At 40.2% G+C, this 14,049-nt stretch overlaps 1 protein-coding gene across 2 annotated transcripts in view; it reads right to left on the bottom strand.

The window, feature by feature from the left end:
- The window catches only part of IFI16 (interferon gamma inducible protein 16), a 109,508-nt gene that overhangs the window by 53,493 nt on the left and 41,966 nt on the right, over nucleotides 1–14,049 (bottom strand). The gene's annotated exons all lie outside the window — the stretch shown is intronic.

Below are 14,049 nucleotides of genomic sequence, written 5' to 3'. Positions count from 1 at the left end.
AAAGATTCTTCACAAAAGAGAGCAAATAATTATCATCTAGCAATCCACCTCCTGGTATTTACTTTAAGAAATAAAAATGTGATCTCAGATTTAAAGAAATGGCTATTCATCCTAATGCAATTTTAACAGTAAAATACGAAAATATTTTCTGAACAAAAGTAAGAATGGTATTGAAGAATATGACGCAGGAAATGGTTCACCATGTTGCGTTATCTGAAAACAGTAAGTTACCACATAATATATACGATAAGTCCCAAATTTCATGCATATGTGTTCAGCTGGAGTTTGTGATGGCATATAACAGTTTTAGCCCTAATTAGGCAGAGCATAAGTTAAACCCCACCAAACATGCCCCACAATTATACGGATTAGAGACTGGCTCCCATTCTCTGCCCACCTTACGTTATCAGACTGAAGCAGTGCGAAGCTCTAATCTTCTGGGGGAGGGGTAAAACATAGTGAAGCTGGAGGAGGGGTGGGAACACTGCCCCACGCAGGCAGCTGAGAGGGGGAGAGTGTATCCTCACGTCCCTGTATTCTCCAGGCCCAACCACAACCTAAGGATAGGATCAATCACAGTGTCTGTGCTCAGAGTGAGACACTAGAGTGTGAAGAGGATAGGTTCCTTGCCTGACGTTACAAACGTATAAGTAGAGGGTAAGAATGTGATCCCAGGTAATTATTCTCTAGAGCCTAAAATTTTAACCAAATACCAATCTGCTTCTGCATAAATAAATTACTGGAAAGACATTAACACACACTCACACACACACCACACACACACACACAGCTCCATGACATTTACAAATGGAAGGGAGTATTAGTGATGGCATATATAATTCTACAAGGTCTAGCATATTATTTCGATTTACCTCCCTGGCTATACAATATTAAAAGGCATCCGAATTTCCTGAGGATCAGTGGAGGGATGTAGCCAGACACATTAGATTATGCAGTGGCGGTGGGGGGGAGTTGGGGAATGCATTTAATATTTGCTACAGATTTCCTAGAAAAAATAAGTTGATGATATTGATTAGTGGATTTGTAGCTGCTCTAAAAGGTACATCTCTAGAGGTTTTTTTTTTTTTTTTTTTTTTTTTTTTGCGGTACGCGGGCCCCTCACTGTTGTGACCTCTCCCGTTGCGGAGAGCAAGCTCCGGACGCGCAGGCCCAGCGGCCATGGCTCACGGGCCCAGCCGCTCCACGGCATGTGGGATCCTCCCGGACCGGGGCACGAACCCGTGTCCCCTGCATCGGCAGGCGGACTCTCAACCACTGCGCCACCAGGGAAGCCCTAGAGTTTTGATTTGTGAATAGAATTCAGCTTGGAAGAACAATCTGGAGAGGCATGCCACAGGATTCTGTTCTGACGGAGCTTTTTCATCATTCACTCAGAAGCAGGCACCAGATTTGCTGAAAACACAAAGATTCAAGGGAAAGCTTATATGTATTGGTAAACACAATAGATATCTCAAATAGCCTAAAAGGACCAGAAAAATATGCACACTAAATTTGCAAAGTCAACTTTCATAAAGTTAAGTATTGGAATATAGAAAGAAAACATCAAATGTATAATTGACAGGAAAGAACTATATTAATAGTCATTCTCATAGTTCCATATGAAATGAAAAAACATTACACATAAATCAGCTTCAAGTGGATCGAAAACTTAACTGAGAAAGAAAATACCATAACACTTTTAGAAGAGCACATATAACAATAAATTCATGACAGAGGAGTTGTAAAGGGTACAGAATGAAAATCATGAAGGAAAAGTTGATCAGATAAATTGTATTAAAATTGGGACCTTCTGTTGACGAAAACATCAGAGAAAGTGGAAAAACAATCTAAAAATTGGGAGAAGATATGTGAAGGTCCATACAACTGACAGAGGTTTAGTATCCAGAATATAGAGAGAAGTCCCATAAATCTATAAGAAAAAGACAAACAACCCAATAGATACATGAGCAGAAGATTAGAGCAGCACTTTACATGTGAAGAAACACAACTGGCAAACTAATATGTGAAAAGGCGCTTAAACTCATCAATGGTAACCAGGGAAATGAAAATTTAAACCACAGTGAGATGCCACTTAACCACCACCAGAAAAGCAAGTATTAAAATTTGACAAACCAAACATTGGTGAGGACATGGATAAATGGAAATTAGTCTTTTATTAATTTTTAATTTTTTTTAAATTTTTTTGCCATGCTGCGCAGCATGTGGGCTCTTAGCCCCCGACCAGGGATCAAACCCATGCCCCCTTCATTGGAAGCATGAGTCTTAACCACTGGGCCGCCAGGAAAGTCTCCCGGAAAGTAGTCTTATCCACTGCAGAAGTATAAGGAAGTATAAATTGTTTGGATCATAATGTGGCATTATCAAGTAATTTTGAAGATACACATATCCTATGATACAGCAGTCCCCATGCTAGAAAAACTTCTTAGCAGCCCTGTTTGTTAAAGCAAAAAGAAATAAAGAAATAAAAAGTGACCAACCAGGGGCTTCCCTGGTGGCTCAGTGGCTAAGAATCCGCCTGCCAATTCAGGGGACACAGGTTCGAGCCCTGGTCCAGGAAGATCCCACATGCCGTGGAGCAACTAAGCCCATGCGCCACAGCTACTGAGCCTGTGCTCTAGAGCCCACGAGCCACAACTACTGAGCCCATGTGCCACAACTACTGAAGCCCATGCGCCTAGAGCCCGTGTTCTGCGACAAGAGAAGCCACTGCAATGAGAAGTCCGTGTACCACAATGAAGAGTAGCCCCTGCTCACTGCAACTAGAGTAAGTCCGCGTGCAGCAACGAAGACCCAATGCAGCCAAAAATAAGTAAATAAATTTATTTTAAAAAATAATAAAGTGACCAACAATAAAATGGACAAATTGTGGTATATTCATGTAGTGGAAAATTACATGACTGCAAAAGTGAACTACAGTTAAAACAACAACGTGAATGAATCTTAGCAAGTTGCAGAATATACATAATATGATTTCATGTATTTAAGGTATAAAATGTACAAATTAAACAATATATTGTTTACTCATACAAAACTTAAAAGAAAAGCAAAGGGATAAAACCTCCAAATTCAGAAAAGTAGTTACTTCAGGGGAGTGGGAAGTGAATGGGACTGGAGAGGCACATGGGGCTTTGGAGCTAATGATCATATTCTATGTCATAAATTAATTGGGTGGTGGGTACACAGGTATTTGTTGTGCTTTTATACGTCTGCATCTTAAACATGTGCTTATAAATATTATTTTGTGTATCTATGCAGTAGTTAACAATTTTAAGACATCAAATATTCTCAGTGAGGTTTTTTTTTTCTTTTTTTAGTATGGGTAACTTGGCATACCATGAAGCTCTTTTACAATTATTTATGATGGTTTACATTTTTAAAATAACTTTTCCAAAATTGAGGATTTTGTTCTACCTTTTCATTTTGTGTGTCTAATGTATTTTCAGTGTTATTCTCGTTCTAGCCTGCTTGTGCTAGCAAAAAAGGTAAAACAACCTGACTATCAAAAAATATATATTTTACTATTTCTTTCATTAAGCTCGGGTTTTTTTTCTTTTTGTTGCTGTGACAGAACAATTTAAATCATTACTGAAAATCAGAAAATATAGCCAAACAAAAGTAGACAAGAAAAACAATACTCATAACCCCGTAGAGGCAAGCACTCCTGACACTTCTGGGAAAATCCTTTCAGATCAATTTCCTTGCTGGCTATGAGCTAATAAAAAAATGGAAAGAGTAGTATTTTGTTATACATGTTTTATAATCAACCATCATTTAGTCAATCTATATCAGAGAGCGGAAAACTCTGAATCTGCCCTCTCTCTTTTCCTCTGTATCCTAAGGGATTTATAAAATAATTCAATCCTTCCCTCAAGGCAGGAAAAAACAAAGAGGTTGGATGGAGAATGTCAACTCCGATCAGTTGGTGGCGGTTGCGTGAGCTCTGTTTTGAGACACTTTCTAAGAATGCAGCTGAGCAGTGAACTCTGTCTGTGCCAAGAGCTTGGGAAGAGAGAGGGACGAAGCACCCACGCCCAGACTCTGCCATTGCAGCCTACAGGGCTTCTTTGTTTACATGACAGCTTCCTTGTGATCTCTATTTTCCCAGCTAAGTTCTCTAGAATACTCTCTACTATATTCTGCACCTTTCTTTGTCTTCCTCCTTTACAGCCTATGTTGAAAGGTACCTAGTTTACTCTGTCTAATATCGAAAGTGTATGTAACTTGAGATCTTTAAGGTACCACGCTTGCTTTGAAGTGGAAAGCGCTACACTTAAAATATCATAACGGATGCCTGGAAATCTATAATGGCTAGAAGCATTTAAAATTTAAATAACTTAATTGGCATATCGTACATTGTATACTACCAAGAATTCCCTATGAAGGAGGTAGGAACACTGAAAAGGAAAACATTACAGCTTCAATTTGTACTTTATAATGATGATCATAGGTGTTCATTTTCAAGTCAAAGCTATTATGATGATAGGAGGGGACTAAATTGAGAAGAATTTGCAGAGCATATGGAATTGGACTAGCATCCCATTTATTAAATCTCAATAAAATTGAGCCCTCATAGCACACCAGCCCACTTTTATAAAATCTCCCCCGTTACAATAAACCAGATTGTAAAGTGTCTTGGTAGAGTAGGTCTGGGCTCTAAGAAGGCTCTTCTACCAAAGGAAAGAGGGCTGGTTCCTGATACAACATAAGCTTTCTTTTGAAACTAATGTACAACTGTGATGATATCCATCCACAGTGTTACTACTCGCTGAAAAGGGCCTCCTTTAACTAGTTTTTAACTTTAGTGCCCACCCACACCTTCTCATTTGAGATTTAAGAGAGGCAACTTGGTGTAGTGGAAAGGGCAGGAACTTTAAAATTTTTTCACATCTTCATTTCTTGGTTTCTGTCATTCACTAGCCAATGACCTTGGGCATGTTACTTAGCCTCTCTGAGTCCTATCTGCCAAAGATATAATGTCCCCCTTGCAGGGATGCTGTGAAGAGAAATAGGATAATATGTCAGTATGACCTATTGCAATGGCTAATTCATGGTATGAGTTTAATCAGTGTCAGTTGTGCCATGTATATCAGGGAAATAATAATCTAGAATCTAATAAATAAACTGCCATTTATTTTTATTTCAAAAAATTTTAATGGCTTTTGATGCTACTTACCCACAGTCTCCTTTTCCAGCTCTAAGAGACATTTTAAAACTATGGCTTCCTAAGGCAACCTCTCTAAACTTTTTCTGACTTCTATGGCCTACTAGTGCCTCCTTGAAGTATGATCACAACCAGAACTGCAAGTGGTACACTCAGGCAGACAGACCATGGTGACAGAGTGCTACTCACTAAAGCGTCGGAGCTGGAACCAGCCAAGAATGCATGTAACTCTTTGTAGGTGTTACCAGCCATGAGAGCAGAGGTATATATAAATGGGCTGCTTGAAGAGTTTGTCTCCTGGAGGGGCTACAAGGGGACTGCATTGGCCTTTAGTCATACACACACACACCACCACCACCACCACCACCACCACCACCACCACCCCTTCCCTTCATCCTTTAATCCCTTTCCTGCTTGTGATCTGGGTGATTTCCAAGACATTAGGTTGTTCTGGGATTGAAGCAACTCTAAGACACAGAAAATCCGAAATTACAAGAAAGCCCTCAGGCCTCTCTTTCACCCTCCAAGAGGATGAACCCTTGAACTGCAGGATAGAGAAAAGTGAGAATTCTCTCCAAATCTTAGGCAAACCACTAAGTCCTGCAGCTGTGTTATCTCTGAGATCTGGCATTCCTTAAAGGTCACTGTGCCAATGTTTTATATTCTTAGGTACCCACCCTGATGGAGCCTTTTACACTTTATAAAGCCCTTTCAAATACATAGTACATGTAATTTTAATAACCAAATGAGGTGAGTAACATTTCCCAAAACTCCATAAGTGAGAACACAGTGGCTTCTAATCCCAAGGTGAATTCTTTTCCACTGGCCCATGGTTACATCACCCCCAGGCCTTGTGCATTCCGGTCCCCTCACGTCCCAGGCTGCACCACAGAACTACCTTCTTCAGGAAACACTCACCACACATGCACACACAAATTTCACAGCCATAGCAAACCTGTTTAGAGTTATGAGAAGTAGAGAGAGACACAAGTGATTATACAAGAGGCAACACAAGTGAAAGTGGATTTTGAACCAGAGTGCCTGGGTTCAGATCCTCCTTTCCCCACTGAACTGAGTGACACTGGGCAAGTCATTAATCCTATGCTTTAATTTTCTTATCTCTAAAGCGGAGATAATAGTAGTACTTGAGAATCCCATAAATCAATGCATAGAAAACACTTAGATTAGTGCTTGTTATGTGGCACAAACTAAGTGTTACTCACATCACTAAACTGGCAAAGCAATTCCTTAGCTCAAGGATCGCAGGCACTACAACCACTCATCCATAGAAGAGAAATAAAAGAAATACTCACTTCATCCTGAGGGAGTCTTTCATTCCCAGGAGGGGTCCCCTTCATTTTCCTGATTTTGTAGATCTTCAGACAATTTATGAAAATACATTTTTAAAAATTTCTATGACATAGTCGAGAGCTGAGACAGGAGAAGCATTTCTATCACAAATTCAGCTACCTGAAGCCTAGCCACTATTGCTAGCTTACATTTGAAGACCTTTCACACACAAAATAATAAGAACTTAATCTCTTAAAATCATCAGCACAAATATTCAACCCATTTTGAGAGAGAATTTTCTCACATTCCACCTCCCTCTCACCATAGAAGGCATCAACCTCTAAGCGACACAAAATCTATGGATTATATGCCCTTTTTATTGGATACCTGTCATATGCCAGGCCCTGTGCTGGCCCTGAAAAATACAACAGAAAACCAGACAGATACAGTCCCTCACCTCACAGAGCTTAAAATTTAGAGTTGCATGTGCTCTCCAACATGGTTACCATGAACAATGTGTGGCTATTTAAATTTAAAATTAATTAAAATCAAATAAAAGTAAAAGTGTATTTCCTCAGTCACACTAGCCACATTTTTTTTTTTTTTTTTTTTTTTTGGCCATGCCGCATGGTTTGTGGGATCTTAGTTCCCTGACCAGGGATTGAACTCAGGCCCTCAGCAGTTAAGGAAAGCATAGAGTCGTAACCACTGGACTGCCAGGGAAGTCCCTAGCTACTTTTTAAATGTTCAATAGTCACGTATGCCTAGTAGCTACTGCATTGGACAGCACGGATATAGAATATTTCCAGCCTTGTGAAAAGTCCTACTGGAGGATGCTGATGCAGAGAAAGATAAAGGTAAGTAAACAGGCAATGGGAATATGGCACAGAAAATGCTATGACAGAGAAACAGGATGCTAAGGGAAAAATCCCTAACTCAGACTTGATAGGAGACAGGGATTCTGGAACAATTCCTAGAGATAGTGACATCCAAGCTGAGGCTTGTTCATTTGTTTAACAAGCATCTGTCATGCACCAGGCACTGGGAGTAGAGGAGCATATAATATAAACAAAGGTTCTTTTTCACAGAGCCTCAGTGGAGGAAGACAATCAAGAAACAAATACACTCCCCAAATAATTTCTGTTTGTGACACATGCTATGGAGGAAAACAATGGCATAATGGGGAGAAGCTACTTCAATTTGCTGAGAAGTGAAAACCCAGCTGAGTTTGGGAATCTTAAATATATACTATTGATACTACGTATAAAATAGATAACTAATGAGAACATACTGTATAGCACAGGGAACTCTATTCAATGCTCTGTGGTGACCTGAATGGAAAGGAAGTCCAAAAGGGAGGGGATGTATGTATATGTATGGCTGATTCATTTTGCTGTACAGTAGAAACTAACACAATATTGTTAAGCAATTATACTCCAATAAAAATTAATTAAAAATAGATATAATGACACAAGCTTCATGTTATGTGATTTTTTTTTCACCAGTGCTCAGTAACCCCAAAGTAGGTTCACAAAAGGCAGACAGTTAGGATCTTGCAGCAGAGGATGGTTGAACAATAGAATTAAGGATAAGGGGAAGAGTTATTGAAGTTCTGGGCCATGCAATTCAAGTTTCATAGAAAAATCAGTGAAGACAGGTGGGGCTAATAGGCACTGAGAAAATAGGTCCAAAACTGGAGATCCAGATGAAGAAGAAGGAGACAAAGGGCAGGGACAACTGGGTGATAGAACTGGAAGGATAGAGAGACAGGAAGGTGTGGTCAGAAGACAAGTGCAAATTTTATTATTCAGAGAAAAAAAGTTCCTATAGGAGTGGCGATAGGACTAGATGGATACAATGAAACAGAGGTGAAAGCTGATGTAGGTGAAATACCCAGGATCCGAAACTCTGACTCACCTCTATAATATACAGCTCACAACCATGTTCCACAAGGTTTTCATAGACCTGTTTCATTTTGGTTTTTTCTCCCATAGACCTACCATATCACTCTGTGTCTGATTATATTAACGACTTTTCTTTTTTCACATCACCTGCTTGAATCAAGAGCAAGGACACAACCACATCTTCCTGGTGCGCTAGGTCCTCACTGGCATGTCCTACACTGACTTGCCTTAGTAAAGGACTTCCTACAGCTCTGGGCTCCTCCCATGTTCCTTAGAAAAGCCAAAGGATCACTTAATCTTACCCTTGTGTGCCTAAAGTAGAATTCTAACCTGGCAACAGGTAAGCACAACCTTAGAAACAAGGTTAGGTTGAACTAAGGGAGACTGATTTAAGAAATGTCAAGGAGTACACTGGCTTCAAGTGATACCCCCACCAGTGTTTACATTTACACATTGGCCTTAATAATTTCCTTCTTTGGGGATATAAAACAAGAGCAGAGTGTAATTCTTACTCCCAGTCTTAGCCATTTATTTTGGCTTCTACCGTGGAAATCGTCTATGCTTCAACCAGGGACCCACACTCTGCCATCAAATTATGAACCCTTAGGACATGTCCACAATACATAAAAAGTGAATTGGTAGATAAAACCTGGTAAAAGTCAGAATGCATCACTATAGATAAACTCTTTACAGAAACATGGACTGTCCTTTCTCTACCTTATAATGTCTGAGATACTCCAACTCACCCCTCCAGACCCCACTCATTTGACTCTCCATGTTCATGAAGCCTTTCCAAACCTTCCCACATCTTCCCCCCATAAAACATTCTCACCTCTGGGCCACCACTGTTTGTCTCTACTGCAATTTGTTTTTTAATCTGTTTCCCATTATAAACCACATATTCCTTGAAACAAAGAACAATATTTTATTCATCTTTGTTTTCCTGATTTTTATGTATTAGGTAGTGCCTAATACATAGAATATGCTTAATGAATGTTTTAGGGAGGGAAGAAGAAAAGGGAAATAGGGAGGAAGGAAAGAAGGAGTATGTGAATTAGGAAGGAGAGTGACACAGGCTACAGATAACTTGATAAAATCCTGCATGCTCCTATTACAAAAGGGGAAAGCAGGGATAAGCAGAAATGTGACTATAAGACCCTTCCTGAAGCTAAGCTTGTGTTTATGCCTAAGCTCTAGATCAGTCCAGAATGTTCCTCTACAACAATGAATCAGGAGACATGCATCCTTCTTCATACCTTCTAGCCATAGAGGAGGCAGCATGCTTAGTGAAGAGGGGGCCGAAGCCAATGACCTGGTTCTTGGCTCTGTGGCCCTGCATGAGCTCCCTAATCGGTCTGAATCTGAGTCCTATGTGTAACACCAGGCTGTTAACAACTGCTCTATGACCTATGCTCAAGTGAGATAACTGAACTGAAAATCTTCATAAAATCTAAAGGGCACTGCCCATGGATGAGATCACTGTCATTGGATCTAGCTCCACTTGGTTTCCAGACCTACTCTCCCAGCAGGCCAAAGTGTATTCCAGCTGTTGTAGGCTGTCTCATCCACATGTAGCACAGGGAGTATATTCGCTTTCATCATATGTTAGCTGGATGATATCACATATACTCACAGTTTTACCATGTCTTATTTTCCCTGTCTACTGTGCTGGGCTTATGATAATCATCAGCTTAGTGTTCATCTCAGAGAGACTGTCAGTCACTGCAGCAAAGCTTGCCCGGGTCAATCTGGAGAGAGAGTCACCAAGTTTAGAATTGGAGAAGATAAGACGAAGTAGGTTTGCTTAGTCCTCGATTCATAACTTCGTGGTTCTGGGACGGGCATAGATGAGTAAGATGGCTGGACCAATCATTTTCTAGAGTCCTGAGTTAGTGTCTACCACTGATTGAAATGCGAGAGAAGATGAACTCGCTCCTAAACCATCCTCTTTCGGTTGCCGTACAGATATTTTTCTTCTCTTGGCTGCAAAGAGGCAAGAACGCCTTCCCTGAAAATCAGACCTAAAACATGAAAAGAAATTCTAGGTGTAGCTTTCAATTCCTTACCAATCATCTCCCTCTCCCAAATTCGTCCACACCAACACCAAGAGGATGCGAAGGAGCTATTCTGGAACCCAATTAAGCAATGGGGGTTTGACATGAAATCTATTCTAGCTACTATTTCCTCCCACAGTTGGTAACAGATAGCCCTACCTCATCCTGAATTTTCTTATGTATTAAGCAGAGCTAACAGAAAAAACCTACATGTTCTTTTTGTCTCATGAAGTTTCTCACCTTTCCCCAAGTAGGATATAGGATCTGCGTCATTCAGGGCATTTGAATGTCAATGTTGAATACGAAGATGAAGATTATGGGCTGAATGTCAGAAGATCTGAAAGGCTCATGAGGAGAAGATGGAAAGAAACTACCGCAGTGACAGGAGCGTTTCCCCTCTGGCAAAAAAAGGAGAGTGGTTTGGGGTATGGGTTTTGTTTTTGTTTTCAATTTGAGAGAATAATTTCTTGTTATAATAACAAAAGATTTCACTGAAACTGGAACAGTTGACAGAATATGGTTGAACTTAATTAAACCCTCAAGGGGGAATAAGAAGAGGGTCAAACAAAGTCAATGAATGGAGAAGCCCTAGACTGGTCTGGAATTAAATAAGCTAGTAAGATTGAGAGAGCTCTATGAAGTACAGAGTATTGTGCCAATGTCAATTCCTTTTTACTTTTAGAATCATTACTGCAGGATTAGCCTTTCTCTTAGATAAAACAGATAGTTGCTTCTGTGGGATTATTTCTAAGGGTCCTGAAGACCTACCTGTCTTCCAAATTGCCCCTAAACTGATTTGTAATAAGATGGTCAAATCCTATGCCACACAAAGTTCCAATACTACTTTGGGAAATAAAAATGAAACATATCTAGTTTAGGAATAAACGAATGAGTTGTAAAACCATCAGCTATTAACACCATGGCTCTTCATAGCTAGCCAATCACCCTGCAAGGTTTTGAGGACATGGGCCACAGATCATGTAAATTTTCACTTATTGTTTCTCTCATTCAACAAACATATATGGAGTGTCTATTATGTGTGAGGCATTCTGGGCTCTTTTACTACATGGTAGAACAAAAAAGACAAGGTCCCTGCCCTGGAGAAGTTCATATTCTAGCTGGGGAGAGGAGCAATACACATAATAGATATGTAAGTGAGACAGTATAAATATCAAATATATGTAAGTGAGATAGTATACTTATAAGTACAAGAAATTCCAGGACAGAATAAAGGGGGTCAGGGATGCAGGCGAAGTGAGTGATGGCAATTTTAAATTGGGTGGGCATTCTATGTCTCCTTGAGAAGGTAAAATTTAAGCAAAGACCTGAAGGAGTTGATTAGGCAGATATCTGGGGAAGAGCATTCCAGAAAGAGAAAATTCATGTGAAGGTTCTAGGGCAGTAGCACACGCATGAGTTCAAGAATCACTGAGGAGCCCAAAGTGATCACAGCAGAGCCAGAAGCAGGGAGATAATACAAGGTGAGATCAGAGAAGTATGTTGAGAGAGGGGTAGACAGATCATGTAGGGCCTTACAGGTAGAAGGGCCATATAATTTATTGTTCAGATTGGAATCCATGTAAGGATAAAGGAGGTGTTACTAATAATTACACTGGGGCAATAATCTTAAAGCAGGCAAACCTGGATGTTTGGTGGCCTTACTGATAAGCCACTGTCTGGCATCTGGCTTTTACTTTGAAGCAAATGGGAAGTCACAAGATATACACTACCAGATGTAAAATAGATAGCTAGTGCGAAGCGGCCGCAGAGCACAGGGAGATCAGCTCGGTGCTTTGTGACCACCTAGAGGGGTGGGATAGGGAGGGTGAGAGGGAGACGCAAGAGGGAGGGGATATGGGGATATATGTATAGGTGTAGCTGATTCACTTTGTTATAAAGCAGAAACTAACACACCATTGTAAAGCAATTCTACTCCAATAAAGATGTTAAACATAAATAAATAATAAAAGGGGTGGGTGGGTGGGGGAGAAAGCAGTGTGCCCTGAGGTTGAAAATGGGAGATAATTTGTAATTTAGATGAAAAAAAGTCATCAAAAACTTAACACTCCAGGCAATTCCAACCCCAAAAGCCTCTACCTTTCCTATCAATACTGACTGTATCCCAGGTTTCCTGCAGATGTGAGTGGGAAGAATATGCTTGACACATTTGGCAAGATGACTCCTTAGAGCAGGAGGGGTGAGCCTGCAGGCCACAGCAGACATCAAAGAAGGCAATGGTACTAGTCAGTCCTCTAAAAGAGGGACAGAAGGGGACCACGGATGGGCCGAGGGAATCTTTGTTTACTCTCTCTCAGAGTATTTCACCCCTACTACCACGGTTAATCCACCCCAGACAAAGAACCACATCTTATTACATTTTAGGTCCTCTACATCCTTCCTACCCAGAGAAGTTTACAACTCTCCCCCAGTTTAACGGCTATCACTCTTGTTGCATATTTTTACTGTGATAAAATATATATGACATAATATTTATAATTTTAACAGTTTGTAAGTCTACAATTCAGTAGCACTAAATACATTCGCAATGATGTGTAAGCATCCCCGCTGTTTATAATCAAAACATTTTCATCACCTGAACTCCTGTTGCTTTTTAATGTTTATTCTAAACCCAATGATTACCTCTCACTCAAACCTCCACAGTGATGAACACCACATGGCTGACAAATTCACATTTCTTAAGGCAAAATGTTCAGGTTCTGAGGCAGCTCAATGTTACTGAATGTTACTCAGTGTTAAATCTTCACTCTTCCTTTCTAAAATTATCCCATGTGGTCTCAATGTGTCCAGTTTACAAGCAAGCAAAGAGAGAGAAAAACACTACAAAACAGCTCCCACCTTCCCCAGCCTCCCTGATGCATAGGGAGCGCCACATGACACAGTGCTAACTCAGCAAAAGCTGTGGGGGGGGATCTCACAGCAAAGCTTGTGAAGGAGTGGAAGGGGAGGCACAGACAAGCCCTTTGCCCATCGACTTCTACTGCTTCGAATAGGGCACTAACATGGAATTGAAAGAGCCATTTTGTGGCCATAAGGTAACAAGCACACCCTATGTGTGACTAAGTGGAAAAAAAGAAGTATCCTGAGTCCCAGATGGCTTTGCAAAGCTGCTACACCAGCCCTAGGTGGTTGACTACCAGACATAAAAATAAGGCTTTGAATTAAATGTCTGTTAAATCAATGTTTTTTTGTTGTTTGTTCATTTGTTCATTCAAGTCTCTGTTTCTTTCAATTGAATACAAATCAAAAAAACTTCTCTGCTGTGGGATCATCGTTGCTTTAATATGGTCTGTGCCAACCAACAGCAAAGTTGTCCAAACTCTCCAATTGTGTCCTTACCATTTCTAACAGGCACTATTAAATTTTTACCAAAAAATGTATACTGACAAAGATGTTAATCACACCTCTGGACTTAAAAATGAGTAGACGAGCCACATAAATTATCTTCCTTTTAAAAAAGCCATTTCAAGAGATTTTCTTTAATAGCATAAAATATTTTCATGGATAAGGGAGCTTGCAAACACACATGTACCTTTGGACAAGATTATTTCCTCACCTCCACCCCTTACTCCCATGTGAAGGTGGATGTGAGATTGGAGAA

This window comes from Globicephala melas, chromosome 1, assembly GCF_963455315.2.
Source record: "Globicephala melas chromosome 1, mGloMel1.2, whole genome shotgun sequence".
In the NCBI taxonomy this organism is placed as follows: domain Eukaryota; kingdom Metazoa; phylum Chordata; class Mammalia; order Artiodactyla; family Delphinidae; genus Globicephala; species Globicephala melas.
The sequence above is the reverse complement of the archived record's forward strand: the minus strand, read 5'-3'. Positions and strand labels throughout refer to the sequence as shown.